Source organism: Dipodomys merriami, unplaced genomic scaffold, assembly GCF_024711535.1.
Source record: "Dipodomys merriami isolate MVZ:Mamm:240054 unplaced genomic scaffold, mDipMer1.0.p SCAF_24, whole genome shotgun sequence".
NCBI classification, from domain to species: Eukaryota; Metazoa; Chordata; class Mammalia; order Rodentia; family Heteromyidae; genus Dipodomys; species Dipodomys merriami.
In genome coordinates this window covers 23291098-23310323 of record NW_027203826.1, presented here as the reverse complement: position 1 = coordinate 23310323, position 19226 = coordinate 23291098, and the positions used below count along the sequence as shown (strand labels likewise).

The 19226-nt window shown below is 42.6% G+C and overlaps 1 protein-coding gene across 4 annotated transcripts in view; it reads right to left on the bottom strand.

Moving 5' to 3' along the window:
• Tnr (tenascin R) overlaps positions 1-19226 on the bottom strand; it is a 414919-nt gene that overhangs the window by 184145 nt on the left and 211548 nt on the right. For all 4 annotated transcript variants that reach the window (XM_070034414.1, XM_070034416.1, XM_070034415.1 and 1 more), the window contains exon 2: positions 12611-12712. The gene's annotated coding sequence lies outside the window, so the exon portion shown is untranslated. The remainder of the gene's footprint in view (positions 1-12610; positions 12713-19226) is intronic.

Below are 19226 nucleotides of genomic sequence, written 5' to 3'. Positions count from 1 at the left end.
ATTTCATTTCCTACTACTATTCTGGGAATATAGGGCTCAGTTTGACTTTTGCCACGATCATTCTAATCTTTCTTTGCCAGAAGATGGCTGAAGTCAATTATGTGGTTCCTTTCTGGGTGGCAGAGTGTCTGTCCTATGTTCCTATGGAAGGCAGGAAGATGGCAGAAAACAAAATCCTATGTTAGGATATGTTTACCTCAAATCAAAAAGATTGTTTTGGCTGACTCTCATGATATATGTTTTTCTTACCTCTTATCTAGCCTTCTTTTCATAAGAGTTTCAAATAGACACAGTGGAAAAGTGAAAAATGTTCCTGGTAGTTTTGAAAATAAAGCCTGAGACCCTCCATGGGATGGGAACTGGGAGTCTGGACTTTTGTAAAAGCTCTGCCAGTGGTTTTGACATAGTTGGGCTGGAGGTGGCATTTAGGACCCAAAGTCAGCGAGCATTGTTGTTCCATGCACAACTCCTTGTATAGATGATGCATCTGTCAGCCGTCTCAGATCTCCTAATAAACTCTGTCTTGCCTATGTCTCCTGGTGGCTTGGTATGGGTCTAGGATCATCTGTTTGTTTGCAGGTGGTATGTCTCTGTTCAAGTTCCCAGGCTGTGGTATGTAGGAGTACCAGCAGTGTGCTATTGGGGATCTCCCTAGGTTCATTCTCAGAGCTCAACCCAACTGACCAGCACAAGCTGCACTCAGTACTCTCCTCGCTTGGAAGGAGTGTTAGTGGTCTATGTGGTTATAAGTTTGTATGTATACATGTGGGGAGAGCAGAAGAGAGAAGGGGAAGGGAAGGGAGGAGAGGAAAGAAGAAGGGTGGAGAACAGAGGGGAGGAGAGAGAGGAGAGCAGGAGGATGAATCACATTTATTCACTTTTTCTGGAAACTCATGAGTTTCCCACACATCTTTCTGCTTGTACATCTGCTCACAGGAGCTCGTATGTTATCATTCCTAACTGAAGAATGAAATTTAGATTATGGGCTGAGATTGTTGCTTCCATCATGTCTGTTCACCCTGGACTAGATGCATGCACAATAAATGTTTTGTGCAAGCAAGAGCGTCTGTGGAAAGTCAAATAACCCCTAGGCTGTGTGTACCCATCATCTCTCAGTGCCCTTAGCCCTAGGACCTACAAATAGGTCTACACCCACCCACCCTCAACCCATGTTCCTCCTCTGGTCTCTTTGACTCTTAATTCTAAATGCCATCACAAGGCTCTTGATTCTCCTGGAACCATCATCTTTTCCATGAATGTTATTATCTTTTTACAGGGTCTATTAGGACTCCTGCTGTAATGAGAACTTTGGGGCTAGCTTTCATTACTCTCCTGGTCATCCACTGTTCCAGCTGTTGTGATGAATGCTCTGCATAGCGTTCTCGGCTGTATCCCACAGTCCCTCTTAGTTCCATTAAAATGATCATCTTTCCTCTCCCCCCACTCTGTACTCATCACCTCATTAGAACTCCATTACCTTTTAGCATTATCTAACATTATAACTCCATTACCTTTCATATAGCCACCATTACCTCTCTTATTACCCCCTCTACATTTCAGTTGCCCTCACCTTCTCCTTTACAGCCACCAGCTTTTCAATTACAGGTTCATTATCTTTAGCATTACCTCAGTTACAATCATAATTGCTCCCATAACAATTTTAACATCTTTATCCACCCCTCCACAATGCAGCACCCTGGCCACCTTTGGTAGAGCTATCGGCACCCCCATTATGCAGTAGACGTGCCCTCTAACATCGCCATTAGTGTTAGAAGTTCCCTTTTCCTGCATCAAATCACCTGTGATGATGTTAACTACAAAAGATCAGCCACTTTCCACAGCCATTTCGCGGTGGCCATTGTTACTCTTATTGACAAGCTCATTCCTCCATCCTCATTTTTTTTCTTTCAGTGGCAGCCCAGCCAGTCATAATCCTTATTCTGAAGACATTTCATCTGCACAGGCTTCTTCTGTTGCAGTTACCTGACTCCACAAATTCTATCAATGGCTTCTTCAAAGAAGTTCAAGCCAGAGCCAGAGCCCCGGTGATGCATACTTGCAATCTTGACTTAAATCTTGTGATATTTGGGGGAGGGGATGGGGGTTGTTTATGCTTATCCTGTTTCATCCATTAAATTTTAATCTCTTGGTAGACCAGTCCTCACTGTCCTTTCAAGAGAACTTTGCTTCCGTAGAGTTAACATTCGGCAAGTGTGTTTGATTGAATGACTAAGTGTATCACCACTTTTCCTGTATCTGTCCTCACAACCTATTGCTGTTGCATTGATCACTATCAAAATCTCATCAGTACTCTCTTTATCCTCTCAAGGAGAGCTATGGTTACCCTTCCCTTGCCCAGCTACCCTCTAGTAATTGTCATGCTTCAGTAGCAGATGCGCCATTACATGCATTATCACTCCTTGATTAAGGAGACAGGCTACTCCATCGGTACCCAGCCTCCCTTCTAGAATAGCCTTCAGTTCTGACAAGGCATCAAGACATCTTTGCTACCAGATTTGTCACAACCTCTTCCCTAACAAGCATTCATCATCACCAGAGTGATATTTATACTCTGACTTGAGTATAATGAGATTTAAATAACAAAAGGGTGGCCTGCTTTGCTTATTGGAGACTGGCTATGAGGTTTTTTTGAGATAGGAAAGGAGATATGTAAAAGAATCCTAAACTTCCATGTGCCAGGGCTCAAATCCCTGCTTGGTCACTTTTTAAGTTACTTAACCTGGGGAAATTATTTAACTTTTCTGAGTTTTAATTTTCTTAGCTGCAAAATGAAGATAATACCAGTACCTGCTCTAACTGGTTGATGGGAAGAGCAGATAACTTAACAACCTATGAGGTAATCCACAAAGCGCTTACCACACAGAAAGCACTCAACAAATGTAAGCCTCACAAAGCCCTGTTTTCCCCAAACTCTCTAAATGGTCTCTAATATCCTAGACTGAACATTTGATGAGTCTGTGATTCTGCGATCAGATTATCAGAGTTCTCGCAAGTTCTCATCATCATAGCTCTTAAATCATTTCCCAGCTTTATTATCGTCTGCTGACTCAGCAGGAAAATGCAGCATTCCCTTGGCGCATGGCCTTGGTTTGTCTGCATTGGGATGATCTCTTCACTGCGCATAATGAAAACCTTTTTGTGGTATTGCTACAGCCAGGCCTGACTTCTTGGCGTGCATGTCTATTTATCCTGGCACCTGGCGGAAATCTCACAAATAGCCTTACCCTGCTGGGTTCTTCTTCCTACTTGGTTCTCTTAAGCAATTCCAAGGCTTTACAGATAGCCTTGGAATACATTTGATGGTCATGGTGGGGCTATCCAATCAGTCAGGGCTGCTTCAGGCCACGCTACAAGTGAGGGAAGTTAGATTCTAACTTTTCTCCATCTACTCTTCTTCTATTCCTATGTGTCCAAATCATCTACCTCAACTCTGCCTTTCCTGGCAGAGCTCTATGTTTTAAAACAATGATTCCCTCTTCTTCTGTCACTCTTGTTTCTCTGAACTTTCCTCCTCCAGTGGCTTTCAAAAAATATTAACAAAAATTAAAATATTATCCATGTTTGAATTTTAGCTGATGAAGTGGAACCAGCATTATTTGTGGCCTTTTCTTAAAATTTGGGTAGCTGTGAGGGTAGATGATAGAGCAGTTTTCAGAGCCAGGAGATTTCACGGCCCAATCAAAATACATGTTATTGGCCATATACTTCTCTCTCTATACAATCTTCCTGAAGTACATCTAGCAGCTTGTCCTTAATTTACCAATCTCCCATGTCTTAGCGAGGCTCTGAGATCCTTCAGTTTAATGAAGCCATCTCATTCATTGTGGAGTTTCTGTGGAGTCTTAATACCCAGTTGCTGATAATATGAGAATTCAGATGTCAAAGATCAGCCTGATTACATTAAATGTAATAAGTAATACCCGAAAAGGACCACTTGTTCTCACTCATGTATAGGTACTACAAAGCTGATCTCATATAGAAGTAGAGCAGAAGAGTTAGCAGAACCTGGGAGGGAGGGAGCGAAGGAGAAAGAATAGCTCATGAGTACGGCAGTGAACTGGGTAGGAGGAACTCCTAACGGTCTCTAGCACAGAATTGTAACTGTGGCTGACAATGATTACTTGAATACTTCAACGTAGTAGAGAGGAGTTTGAATGCTCACAACATGAAAAAAAAGTGATAAATGTCAGAGGTGATGGATATGCTGTTTACCATGATCTGATTATAACATAATGTGTGCCTGTATGGAACTGTTGCTCTGTGTCACACGAATACATGCATTTTCTATGCGTCAGTGAGAAGGTAGAATTCATTTTAAAAAGATCAATCTGAGAGATGTGAGGTTTGCAGTATAAACAGGCCTCCACATAAACAGAGACAAGAAAAAAAAGTGCTTCCCTGTGTGATGATGGAGACAACAGGAACATACTGGCTTTAGTCCAATTCTGCAGAGATGACTAAAGCCAAAGAAATGTTTCCTGCCTCTGAAGTGCTGGTCTTTGGCCAAGGCAACCCAAGGTGGTCACAGGTGCCCAGAGAGCCGGAAGCAGCTGAGCAGCTGTGGGAGATAGCACTAGCTGCTCTGCCATCACACGTTTTCCGCTTGCTGTTCTCTTCTCCTTCATCTTTTCCTTTGGTCTTCCTTTTTTCCACGCTCCCAGTTGCCATGCTGGCTCAGCCTTCCAGGATGTGAATTGCATCTGTTTTCAGGCATTTACTGGATGTCTAATCTCTCTGGCGCGCGAGAGGTTTTCTTTGGTTAACTCCACTTCCCTGCATCCTATGACACACTTCTGCTCTCGGTACCCAAATACAGTCAGTGCTGGAGTACTTGATTATACTGTCATGCACTGCTGTTTGGTCTTCTGGCTTTAGAATTACCCTCTTGACTAAATCCTAAGCTTCTTGAGAGCAGGAAGCATGATCTCTACCTCTTTTGTATGGGCCAAGATGCCAACCTTTATATTTTGCACAAAAACTGATAAACACTTGCCAACTGTACTTTCTACCCCTTTCTCCTGTTTCCTCTTGTCTGTCCTGCCTTTCTAGTAACTGCCTCACTCCACTCCTTTTATTCTCACTGACTAAATGCTACAGGCCAGTGGTGCTCACAGCCACTGCTTAAGCAGGCTGGAAATAGCCCAGAATTAGGAGATTTCTGACTTCTAGCTTCCTGGGGGCTAGGGATTGTGTTTGATTGACAACCATGGTACCATACTAGATGGAGCTGACTCGCAGCCAGCCAGAATCCTTTAGGTTAGTTTGGGGAGAGAAAGAGGGCAGATAGAGAGAAATGGAGAGAAAAAGAGTGAGAGAAGAATAAAGAGATACCACAAAGAATCTATCATGGGGCCAACAGAATCCCTACATTAAGAAACTCAACCACGATCTTGCTAGCTATGTCTTTTGCCATGCAGAAGCTCTGCAGCTTCATGCAATCACATTTGTCCAACATTTCTTTGGTTTATTGTATTTCTAGGTCTCTATTAAGAAAATTTCGGCTTGTGCCAAAGAGACTTAGGGTTTCTCCTATTCCTTCCTGTAATGTTTTCAGGGTGTCTGCTTTGATGCAATTTGGAGTTGATTCTGGTGCAGGGTGAAATAGAATGATCTAGCTTTGGTTTTCTACAGGTGATTGACCAATTTTGCCAGCATCAAATACTGAAGAGGCTGTCTTTCTTCCATTCTATTTTTTTTAAGCTCCCTTATTGAAGATTAGGTGGCTATATATCTGTGGGTTCATTTCTGGGTTTCAATTCTATTCCATTGGTCCTCAGGTCTCTTCTTATGCCAGTACCAAACTGTTTTGATTACTATGGCTTTGTAGTAGAGTTTGAAATTTGGTATTGATATTCCTCCAGCACTGTTCTTTCTGTTAAGGATCATTTTTGCTATTCAGGATCACAAACAAGAACATACTAAAGCTACCAGCACAACTATGTTTATTGCAGCATTATTTACCATAGCTAAGTTATGGAACCAACCCAGATGCCCCTCAGTAGATGAATGGATCAAGAAAATATGCTACAAACACACACACACACACACACACACACACACACACACACACACACACACACACACACACACACACACACACACACACACACACACACACACACACACACACACTGGAATTCTATGCCTGCATCAGAAAGAATGGCATTGCCCCATTTGTTAGGAAATGGAAAGACTTGGAAAAAATTATATTAAGTGAAGTAAGCCAGGCCCCCAAAAACATAGGTCCCATGGTTTCCCTAATTTGCAGTAACTAGTATTTGTCTGGGACAAGCAGAAAAGTTCAAAAGCTATGTACATAGCACCAGATAAGATGATGTTAAGTGAAATCAACCCCAAGATAAGGACACAGTGGTTTTTTCTTTCTTGCTATTGTTCTTAACGCATTTATAATGTACCATGTGATTTTTTTGTTGCTTTGTATGTTCCTCCCCCACAATATAACACCTGCTTTCACTGTATTTGATGTTGGTGCCCTGCATCTTGTATATACACTTCTCTAATTTGGGGAGGGGAAGGGAAAAAATGTTTAAATAGGGATACAGGTTGACCCATTGTAACAATGAGATGTACAATACTATGTTGAAAAATGAATTTTACAATTTAGGCGAGGTGGGGCGTGGCGTGTAGTTGTGGAGGTGGGAGGGAAGGGATGGTAGGGGGAAAACAAAGGAAGAGGCAACAATGCTTGACAGGAAATGTACTCATTACCTTGCTTCTGTAACTGTAACCCCTCTGAACAGTATTTTTACAATAAAAACCTTAAAAAAGAAACTCAGTCATGAAATAATAAGTACCCATTCACTCTTTACAACATATTTGTTAACTATATGGTAGATGCTTTCACTTAGGGGGAAAATCTGGAAAATTTAAATTTGCTCTGGTGGCATACAAATTTTGCACAAGCATGTTCACTTTAAGTACAGGTCCTGCTTATGATCAATTCTCATCTGTATGTCACAAAGCAATTTCAGTAAGCACTTAGCTTAATCAATCTGTATCTGCCCATTGACCTTCGGGATCCAGCACGTGGTCTTCTCATGCGCTGTGTGCTGCAAATCTCTTCAGACAGCATCTTCTCAATATTTGTACATGGCTTTCATAGTGCAATTGTGTGTTCATGCCCTTCAACTGCTTCCCTTGACTGGGGAGGGGGGCGGGGGGGGTGAGGATGGAACAGTATCTCTGCCACTTCTGTCTCTTAAAGAACACTTGTTTACTTTTTCCCTGAAACCTGGAGAACTACAAAGAGAGTGGGGGCATTTTGAGATAATAAAAAAATAATGGGAAAAATACTTTTTTATCAGCTTGCTTACACAATTATGTAAATGACAAACACTTGTACATGGCTGATTCCTTTATTATTCATGGTTTGAAGCTCTTGAAAATTCAATTCAACTAAATAACCTTTTCTTCAGCTCCTATGATGAACGAGGTGTTGTAATTTGCAGAAGGGGGAAATAAAGACAGCTTGATCGGGAACATGAAAGAAATAAACCAGTAAGGCAAGTGGAGAAAACACACTAAGAAAAGTGCGATGCACTGAGGGTTTAGAGCTGAAGCAAGGACACTTGTATTTGGGTGGATTCGTGGAGGATGGAGGGGGTTGCACTAGGAGCACCTCTCACCATGCTCAGTGCTGCTGTGTGGTTCAAACCCTATCATCCCAGATCTGGACTACTGGAACAGCTTCCCATCTGATCTCCACTTCTCTTGCTGCTCCTGGAGTGATCTCTCAAAAGGCAATCTGATTGTGTCACTCGCTCACTTTAAACTGCCTATTGTTGCATTGCTGGCAAGAGACAGTTCCTTTCTCCTGACCTTACACATAAAGTCGAAGCATCTGCCATCAATACCACTTGCCTCCCTGCTACATAAATGGTACTGCTTACATGTCACACTGCTTAGACCCCAGTGCCTGTGTCCATGCGACTCTCTCTACCTGGCTTGGATCCCTTCCTTCTCTCTCTCTCTTTTCTTCCTCATGGGTTCCTCATCCATCTGGAGAATACCTATGAAACCTGTCTTGTTATTCTTTGTCCCTAAGACAGGGGTGATGATGTTCTTCCCCAGCATGCATAGCCCCCTCTTTCCACTCAGCACACTACTTTGTAATTTGGGGTAGCAGGCAGGCATGCTTGCCCTCCTAGTAAAAATGTGGTCAGGATCCACACTGGATATATTGCACAGAGTATGGGATAGTGCAAGCCTGCCTAATTATGTTGAATTTATTGCATGTATGGGTAGGATGCAGAATTTTCCATAGGATAACGGGGTAAATAACTGTGAGACTATTCACCCACAGAGTTTAGAATAAAAGGAAGCAAAAGGAAATCAAGGACAAGAAGAGACAAAGGAGAGTTAGGACTCAGGGAAAGTTGTTTATGTGTGTGTGTGTGTGTGTGTGTGTGTGTGTGTGTGTGTGTGTGTGTGTGTGTTTTCATAGTGACAAGTGTTATAAGCAGATGGAAAGAACTTATGAAAAGTCAGAGAAAATGAATACAAGGCTGTAGAAGAGATGACTTGAGCAAGACTTGAGGATTCAGGATGAGCTAGCCTCAGCACCGGGTGAGGAGAGGCGCTTTACTCCGAAGATGAGACAAAAGCAAGATAAAATGGACAAGAGAGAAATAAAACAAACTTCTTCATGGATGGCCCTGCGCTTAGCATAGGAAGATGGAAACTGCTGGTGGTACCCAATAATACTTTTTCCACATAAACCTCAAGATGTTGAGAGAGAACACAAATACCGTACTAGAAGAGTACTGAAATGAACAACGAGCTCTTGAGTAATATGCTCTTCATAAAAGCACATCACAATTGGTTAGAGTGCTTAATTTAGAGGGCTCAGCAAGGGGGCTGTGCTGAGACCTCTGATTCTCCTCTTTCCCCCTCCTCAGCCATCAGCCCTGCCTGACAGGAGTTTGGGATAGATTTAAACACTAATCATGGACCTGCTGTACTTGGCTGAGCTTCTGCTGTCCCATTTTCACCAGGGAGCCTGGGTAGCCATTCCCATTCGATTGTAGTTTCAGTCCCCAGCCAAAGTTTAAATGCTGTGACACCCCTCAATCATCTGGAAGGCTGCAGTGAGCTTTGCATTTGTGGGACTGGAACAGAATAAGTTGGCATGCTAAATTTCTGCCCAGAACCAAGGTTCTACTCTGTTCCTCACTGGCTCCTGAGAGGCCTTTTGGTTTCCACTGAAGAAGGGAAGCAGGTAGTTGTTTCCTACTGAAGTAGAAGATAAAGTTTAAACTCAAGTTCAGCTTCATCTGAAACCCATCATCTGAAAGAGAACCTGTGTGTGTGAACTTTCAGAAGGGAACTTAAATTTCTCAAATGACCAGGTACAAAGAAAAGAAGAAATCATGTGTTTAGAAATTTCAAGATAGGGGCTGGGAAGGTGGCTCAGTAGTAGAGCGCTTGCCTTGCATGCATGAGGCCCTGGATTCAATTCCCCAGCACCACATAAGCAAAAAGAAAAAAAAAAGCCAGAAGTGGTGCTGTGGCTCAAGTGGTAGAGCACTAACCTTGAGCTGAAAGCTGAGGGACAGGGCCCAGGCCCAGAGTTCAGGCCCCATGACTGGACCCAAAAACAGAAATTTCAAGATATTCAGCTGTCAGGTTTGACTAGAGAAAGACAGAAAGAGCAGACGACTTAATTCTGCTTGCTTGTAAGAGTATCTTTAACTCTATACATTGTACCATTTTTTATGTTCACTTTTGGTTTTATTTTCCCGTTTTAGATTCTGTTTTTACCTTTTCTTCTGAAATTCACAGAAGGTATAAATTTTAAAACTATGCCTGCCTATTAGTTAAGTGTGTTTCCTTGGAGGAAATGATCCCATACATGAGAAAGTTACAGAGGGCATATATCTGATCATTTTACATCATTCTGAGTCAGTCTGGCATTAACAACATTAATGTTGAATTAAATGACTAGTAGTTGCTCAGTAAAAATTGTTGCCTGAACTAAAAGTTCCCAGAGGGTATGGGAGCACAGAAAGAACTTAAAGATACAACTCTCCCTCTGGGGCTTCCTATTTCCATGTACCTTTCTTTGAAAATGCATAACTAAGAGATCATTTATACATAGAATCATGTACCCTTAGTGAGGAACGGAGCCTGAGAGATATAAACCCAGTTTTCAGCTGCAAAACAATCAGAGGAGAAAGCAGAATGCTTCAGAGCCCATGTCTAGTCTAAAGCAGCCATGGAGCTGGGAGTTCAGTTCCCCAAATATCACATTTATCTCAATTTGGCAAGAAGCTGAAAGCCTATCTGGGGCCATTTAAGTTCTAATGTTATTAAGGGCTCATCTAATCAGCTCTTAAAAGAATCTGCTTGCAAATGCATGGGGATTGAGAGTAAGATAGAAACAAGATGAACCGGGCTCGTTCAAGCCAGCCTGGTGAACGCACCTTGGTTTGAATTGCCAGAATGATGAGGCTACCTGCCTTGCCTTCCTGTGTGATAATTGCTGCAGTTCCAACACCAGGCCACATTGTGTGAGAGACAGTTAATCTGGGTAGGGCTTGTCATACTGAGAGGTTATTTGCATTCATGTGACAAGGCTTGGCAGGGAAAGGTGAGCTGGCCTCTGCCAGAAGGTAGCTCTCAGATATAATTGACAGAGCAGCTGGTACTTCTAAGAACTATCTCCAAATGCTGCTTCCTGTAGACTCTTGAGAAGTCAGGAGGACTAGCAGACTGCCCATCCCTGCCTGGAGCCCCTGGCAGGTGCTAACTGCCTTCAAACAAGGCTCCTTATTTGTACCTTGGCTTTATTCTTCATTGGCCCAGAAGCTTCTCTTAGAGGAGAGAGCTTTGCCGTGGTGTAGGACTGTCTTCTGACCCCGCCTTAAGCAGTGGATCTTTTCAGAAGGCTCACCTTGTTCATGAGCCTCATTCAGTCTCTGGGTTGATTTCCGAAGGTTAAAACCAAGGCAGGGTCCTAGTCACTGGAGGGATGCTGTCTCTGGATGTAATGGTGACACTTGTTTTCAGTAGTCGACCAGCCCCTGCCATCTGCCTTCTGCAAACTTTTTCTCAGTATTCCACCGAATATCACACAGAGAGCTGGGTTATTTCTTTCATCCTCCCCAGCTCTCCATCAAAAGCCTCAGATAACAGGGCTAGATGAAACTGCATTGTCTCATATTTAAGCCAACACCTTTGAAACATTTATTCAACATGTATTTCAAGCAGGGTGACAGTACTCCTGATCTCATGCTCACATTGAGCCCTCACTGAAGAAGTCAGTTTATATACCAAGGATTTTATTTAATATGGGCAAATTCTTGAGGTCTAGGGATTTGATCTCCATGACCAGTGATTTGTCAGGTATTTCTTTATCTATATCAGCTCTTTCTCAGAGCAGAGCGCAGGTAAGTGAAAATCTCTGCATCTTCTTACACCTTCAGTGATGCTTTGGTGTCAGGCAGCCTTTATTGCTGCTGGGCTGGTTCACCTTCACTCACCTCTGCTTGTTTGCAGAGAACTAGATTTCACCCAACTGGTAGCTAGGGAGCAACCAAGTCATGCTTAAGTATGAATGGCTGATGGCCAGCTTTGTGGGATGATATTTCCTGTGATGTTTAATGTTCATAGGTATTTTAGATGGCCCAAGCTACCTCTAGCCAAATGTCCTCCAAATGGGACAGGATCCTGCTGAGGGTTTACTTGGCTGACTCCTACAAGATGCATCTTCTACCTGTACAGTACCAGAATGGATCCTGAGTACATATTGAGTACCTTGAGTCTCAGGAAGAAAATTAGTTTCTCCTGAACAAATGTTAGCAGTTGTACAAACCAATAGAGAGGAAATGGTGGTGAGCATTATCATTAGTGTTCTGTACAAATAAAGTGAGGACACGCCTGTTTGAAAAGTTCCCAATTCAGTGAGTCAGGCTTGAGAGCCACAGAAAGTTATTAAGGGAGCAAAATATTCATGGTGCCTGTCAATTCTGTGACTCCTCAGAGCCTCCTCTCATGGACCATTTTTTCGAGATTATTATTTCAACCTGCACATTCTTTAGACATATATATGTGGTAAGAAAAAGGAATTAGGAAAGCTTTTAAATTAAAAGAACTAAAACGACAGGTTTTTCCTCCAGCCATATAAATAGTTATGGATAGAGATAAAGAGATGGGTATTTTTTCATAATACTTTATTAGGGGTTTTTGGAACTCCAGAAGTTTTAGAGTCAGGCTGGTGAATAATTTAGCACTGATTCATGTGGAGGCAGCGCAGGCGCGGCTGGGCTGGGAATCAGGTCTCGCCTATTGGCAGGATTGAGCCCAGTAACACACTTTTATTGCCGACTGCATCATGAAATGCAATTCAGAAATATTTTATGTGATGCCAAAAACCTTACTGCCCGGTTTCTCCAGAGGTTTCAGAAACCACATGGAGCTCAGAGGAACAGAGGCTGTTTGCTGCCTCATTGCAGTAAGACGATCCCTAAGTGACATAGGGTCTCAGGTCCCTGGGAATATGCAGTTACTAGCAAAGCCTCGGACTGGCCATTGGAGTGATGGATAATAAAAGGTTCACAGCAAACAGTACCTTGGCTGATGGAGTCTCCGATGTGTCACCTTAACTGCACTATCTTTAATCTGAACTCCAGACGAGGTCTGCCCAGGAAGCAATTAGACGATTCAAAGATACCTGAGCAGGAAGAAGGCAGGGAAGAAATACATTAACACCTTCAAAATAAAGAACTTCTGTTTCTCGTCCCCTTTCAAGCGTTTTCTCTCCTTTTAAAGACATTCAGAGGTGTATCATGTAGACCTCAAAAGCAAAGAAAGTGATGCTTATTAAGTTATTTCTTTCCTCTCCAAAACCTTATTTCATTAATATTTTGCACTCATTCTCAAATCTTTGTAATGAAATGGTAATTCTAAGGAGGGGAATTCTGTAGGTACATGATAAATTCAGAAACATGTTTGAGATAACAGATCCAGGATCGTTGAAAGTGGCTATAGTACATAATTAGACAATCTGATTATGAAAAGTGCATGACACCTCTTCCAGGAAGTGTCCCATTCAACCCTGGGCCACAAGTCCCAAGCTTCTGTTATGTCCTGAGTGTCTTCAGCACACTGCGCATGGTGAATAGTGAACATAACTATTATTATAAACCTATTTGGGTGGTTTTTCCTTCTGGATTCTCATGGACCATCTGAGCTCTCCTCAAAGTCAGTATCTTTGTCCTGCTTCCTGTTTTAATTCTTGTCCCAAGTACAACACAAACACAGAAGAATTCAATAAACACTCGATGAATGAGTGAATGCACCAATGATTTCTCTCAGGATAGAGCCATTATCACCAGCAACAGAGACACCATTGTGAGTAGAAGGATTCTGTGTATGCATATTTGCCTGCCTTTTTAATCAAGGGTGCTGCTATGCAGAGCTTGGACCAGGCCTCTCTTTTACACAGTTCCTGAGGATCTGTCAATGCAGTTAGCAGCTCGATAATTATGCCTTCAAGGACTTCCTGCTCGTAAATGCTGCTAAGCTTCCTCCAAATGGGACACTAAGCTTCAGGGATCTCATTTATAGATGCCTAAAGAGGATGCATTTGCAAATACTGTTTGGAGTCTGAAGGAGGAAGGAGCAAGTATTGGGGTAATGTATAGATAGACTCATCTAAGTTGCTCACCTAAGTTGCTCCTGTGTGAATTTACCTACCCTGGAAGACCCATGGAACTTCAGAAGAAGAGGAAGAAGGAAGGGCATCTAGTTCTGGCAGGGTGGATAGAGTTTGCCTCTACTGAATACTCCAGAGTGGTAAAGGATTCTGAGGTTGTGTGTCTCTGGAAGGGTTTGCTGGTGCCAAAGACAGAGAGATGTTACCAGTCATATAAAGGGGAGGAATGGTCTTCCTCCAATCCGAATCTAGCTGCTCACCAAATGAAAGAACTTCAGGTCCTTTTCCACAGGGTAATTTGAGTAGTAGTTGCCTAAATGTTCAGCTTATTTTGAGGGCAGATATTCTGATCTTAGACAATCTCTCCTTCCATAGAATCAAAACTCTTTCTCTCTTTTTCTTCCTTTCACCAATTGTTTTTCTCTCATTCTATCAGAGAGATTGGGACCTCACTCTCAGAGAGTATGTACAATCTCTTTTGAACCAGATAAATCAAATGTTATCAAAAGTGTGGCAAAATTCTCTTCCATTGAATTTATTAAACACCGTATACCTTCAGCATGCTCTTTTATTATTACCTGTTTCACCAACAAGGTATGTAAGCCCAGTCTTGCATTCATTCAACTTACATATGTTTATTGCATTTTCACCTTTTCTAATTGGTATTCTTGAAATTAAAAAGGTGATAAGTGCTTATTATAATAAAAATTAGTATGAAGACATATTCAGGAAAAGACAACCATTTCCCACCATCGTGGTCCATGACATAACATTTTAATAGGCTGGAATGTATATCTTTTGTATCTGCAATTATTTCCCAAGAAATACAAATTAGACAGATACATGGGTCCTCAGTGGGCCTGCTCTTGTGGACAATACCTGTGGGGGAAAAGCTGACTTGGCCAGAGGGTGCTCTACCATTGACAGGAAAACAGGCCTTTGGGTTCTATATGGACCAGTGTTTGCTTGTGAACAGCCCATCATAAGAGGGTTTGCTCAACTCTGGCTGAGAGCAGTTCCTGGAAGGAACCTCAGCTGAGAGATGAACCAGCACTCCTAACAGCTATTGGCTTCATTGCCTTAGTTGGGTGGCATCTCACAGCGCCACCGTTCACCGTTCACCGTCCACCTCCCTTTTGCTTAGTTAGACATAATTATGCACAGACAGCAGATATGCAGGATGTTTCTGTTTGTTGATTCTAACTTAAATACTTTGCCACTTTCTTTGCCTTCACACAGGAATAACATCATTTCCTCCTTAATCAATTATACATCCATATTCATACTTCCTTCTTAACTAGAAGATCGGATCATGCATCGGAGCTTTATCTGGCCAGTGTTCTTTTTCTCTCTGTTGATTGGCTTTCCCAAGCCTTCCCTGCATCTTCTATATTATCCCCAATGCCCATGCTGACAGCGTGGAGTAGATACCCTCACACACATCCTTCCTCACTCACCTATACACATATAGACATGTGAATGTGGCCCTTCTCTGGCCATTGGCAGAGCTCACGCCAGGCACTGGGGATATGAAGCAGAGGACACAGCCTCCATCCTTCGAATGCTGCTATGTATGGGCCCCGCAGTTGTAGCACAGACGGGCATAGGAGGCAGTTTTCCTAATAAGGCATGCAGCCGATACACAGAGTTATTTAGAGGGTTAGAACAGTACTTTGGACTCCTGTGCTCTAGTCATATGCTCTTTTCTATTTAACTAGGTATTTTTACAAAGCAGGTTTTATGTTGAACATGAACTATTCAACTTGTGGGTGGTGAAGAGAGGGAAAAACTGGGAGAAAGCAAGGGAAAGGGCAACAGTGTCCAAAAAGAAATGTCCTCTTTACGTGACTTATGAAACTGTAACCCTGCTGTACCTCGCCCCCATAATGACAATAAAAATTAAATTAAAAAAGGTTTGAGCAATGGACAAATTGAATTTGAGCTGGTAAAGCGCCAGTTTTCCTAAAGTCATAACTATACTTGCTCTGTTAGGGTGAGGCTCTTCATGGACTCACCATACTGGCCCTTGTGACATAACACATATTACCTTACTAATAAGCTGACTTCATCTGGTTAACTAGTTGTACAGTCCTCAGAGAACATAAAAGGCTTTATCTTCAGATGGATGTCCACGTGATCAAAGACAATGCAAGCATTGTTAGGACATAAATTAAAACTGCTGCATCACAAAATAGGTAAGGATTCCTGAAGTAGCAAGGTCCAAGACATAAGCCTAGAATCTAGGTTCAAAGCTCATGCTCACAAATACTTCCATAGTACAGGAAGTACTTTTGTAGCGACATCTGTAAAAGCAAAGGGTATGAGGCGCTGTCTGTCAGGGAGTTCAGCCAATGGGTATGTTCCTTCTGTACATTCTCCCACCCCTTCTTTACCTGCACATCCTCTCTTCAGTGCCCTGCATTTTCTAAGGTCAGCTTGTAACAACTCATCTTTGGAATTTTATTCTTTGAAATACATCCAGAAAAGGTGTGATATATATTCCTTCCTTGTCAAATGCTGACCCTTTTGTACTTCAAGTGAGTTTAGCCACCCAAGGGTCCTGGCCTAGGCTTTACATCCAGGGTCTTCTGGCCTCTGACGTCTCAAGCAGGATCTGAGGATCTGGACAGTCCAGAAAGCCCAAGAGGCCGTGTTGACTTTAATCACAGACTTTCTCCAAAGCCCTGTGTTTTTCTCCCCCTTTTGTTAAGGGGACTCACAGGCAGAGGAAAGATGCGACATGATATTTAAACACTGCCAAGGCTTCAGACTTCACAGCAATGGTTCAGGTGGGCATTCAATATAAACATAGGTTGCTGGGATCAGGTGAGTGTGCGTGCTGTGAACAGCTTCAGATTTTCCAGTAATTGATTACCATCAAATGCAAGGGAGCCCATCAGCTTTAGTCAAATTACCCAATACCTGAAAATAGGACCAGTTCCTTTTTCCCCCCCTCAATTCTCAGCAGTTGGTTGCTGAACAATGGAGCAGCTTGCAAATGATCAACAGACTGTACTTAATCATCTTAATGATGAAATCAGAACCTTAGATACTACTGGTGAGCTCATCCATGTTCTCTTCTAAACTCATGAGCTCTCTTCCCAGGCAGGACCTTTCAGGGGCTGTTATTTGGACCCCTACTTTCCTGTCAGACACATGGGAATGTTTCTGAGAAGTATTCCTCTGGCCCATTAGTTTTTGCAAGACAGTAATTCAACACGCAAGATGTGAAAAGTTCATGAATTCTCAATTTGTTATCTTCCTGATGTGTAACAAATTAGCTCAAAACCCAGTGGCTTAAAACAACCAACATTTATTATCTCATAGCTTCTGTGGATTAGGAATTCAGAAGCATTTTACCCAGAGGTTCTGGCTTATGATACCCTATTGTTTCCAATGAGAATGCTGAGTAAGGTGCAGTCACCTAAAGACCTGGTAGGAGTTACAGATCTTGCAAGAGAGCTCACTAGTGATGCTGGTTGCCACGTTGTGTACTGCATAGGAGGCCTCCACATATACCTCTGCAAGGCTGCTTGAACATTACCATGACCTGGTGTAGCCCTTGCTCAGAGTGAGAGGTTCAGAAGAGAGCAAAGTGGAATCTAGCATGGTGGAATCCACAGTGGTTTTTCTTATGACTAACCTTAAATTAGCTCTGTATTCTAACCTACACATGCCAGTCCCTTTTAATTTGGGAATAGTCTATACGAAGGTATGAATGCCAAAAAGTGAAGATCAGTTGAAATCTGACACACCACATATAGGTTCTTTTCCTTTGTCAATTATGGTAACAATGTGGAGGAGGACATTTGTGTCTTGTGGTCTCTCAAAGCATGGAATTTGATTCACATCCTTAAGCCGTCACATACTGATGGTGAAGATGTTTACTTCTCTCTGTAAGCTCTCACTTTCAAATCTGTCAAATGGGGATAATATATTCCTCTTGTAGGATTGCTGCGAAGGTTTACTTAGTCAACATGTACAAAAGGCTTAGCTCAGTGTGGAGTGGAAGATATGAACTCAGATGTTATAGTTCCCATTCTCCCTCATCTTTTCTTCTCATGCTATCAGCTAAATGGCCCTACTCCCCCCAAAAAATCAGGGTGGACTTTCCTCTCCGCCCATGCCTCAGCTCCCTCACAGGGGTTTGTGAATGCAGGGAGGGCCTCGGCCTTGACCATTTAGGTTTCTCTTTCTCGAGGAAGATTTTCTGAGGCTTAATCAAATTAGGATGTATGAGAGACACTGAAGTTCTTTCACATCTTAATTAGCAATTAACTAAGCGGAGGCACTGTTGTCTGGAATATCTGACAGACAGGCTCGATGATGACTTTTATTATTATTATTATTAATGGAAAAGATGGCCAGAGGGTTTCGGGTGTTCCCAGAATCCCTCATTTAATTGAATGCCCCATGGAGAAGAAAAGTGAGCAGACTACCCTTTCCACGTAGTTTTATTAAAAATGTTTTGCACTTGGGAGCTTGGCTGGCCTGTCATCATAGGCTGTGACCTTTAACTAGGCTTAGTGGAAGCCTTATATGCTACTTCTGGCTTGAGGTGTCCCTCCAGGAAAGTACACAGTCATATCTTAATGACTCTGCTAGCAGCATTTTTTATTAACACCTCCCATCTCCCCTTCAGGGAAGTCTTGGTTTGGAGGCAGAAGAGGGCACTGTTTGAGGGTTGAGCTGAAGAGAAGGGAGGCACTTGTTGGCTGATGCTATATAGCACTGGCTGGCTGTTTTGGGGGTTCTCTGGGGGAGATACAAGAATGCCCTGTGTTCATACCAGAGACCAGCATAGCAGGGTCCAGAGGCCGCTACTGCTTGCAAAACCCAGAGGAGTGGTCTCTCTGCAAGATCATGGAAAGGCACACCAGGCCCTATCTGCCTTCATATTCTGAACTCACACTGTGGATCCTCTACAGATATTGCGAACAGTGGCTCGACAAGCTAATCAAAAAGCCCAGTCTTCAAAGAGTTAACCTGGCAGAGCAGAACATATGTCAAACTACCTTCTCACCCCCGCAGAAAGCTGCAGTATTTCCCCAGAAAATCATTTAGGGCAGAATTAGGGTCTAGCCCTGTCCACGCATGTGTATGTGTTTGTATAAACTGTATGATCCTCGCTAGATGTAGTGCTGCCTCATTATCATTATTCTAAGTGGATTGTTTGGATGAATCCTCACACTCTGCTACAGGCTCCGAGACCTGATCTGAATATTTGGCAAGTTCTGAGTAGTCAGTTTCCCTCATCAAGTAGGCAATTTCCATTATTCACAATTCACAGTTCAGACTTGAGTTAATTCATCAGGTTTAACAAGAGACTTGAGATCAATGGGACAGCACATATAGGCAGACTAGAGACTCTTCTGAGTGTCTAGTATCTCCTCTGAGTTGCTAAGATACAGATGTTTGCCCAGCCCACAGGGCTGGGCCATGAAGGGCAGGAACCTCTTATCACAATGCAGCTTTGGATTATTTTTCTGCTGAGGTCCCTAATCAGCATTCTCTGTGCCTCAACATCCCT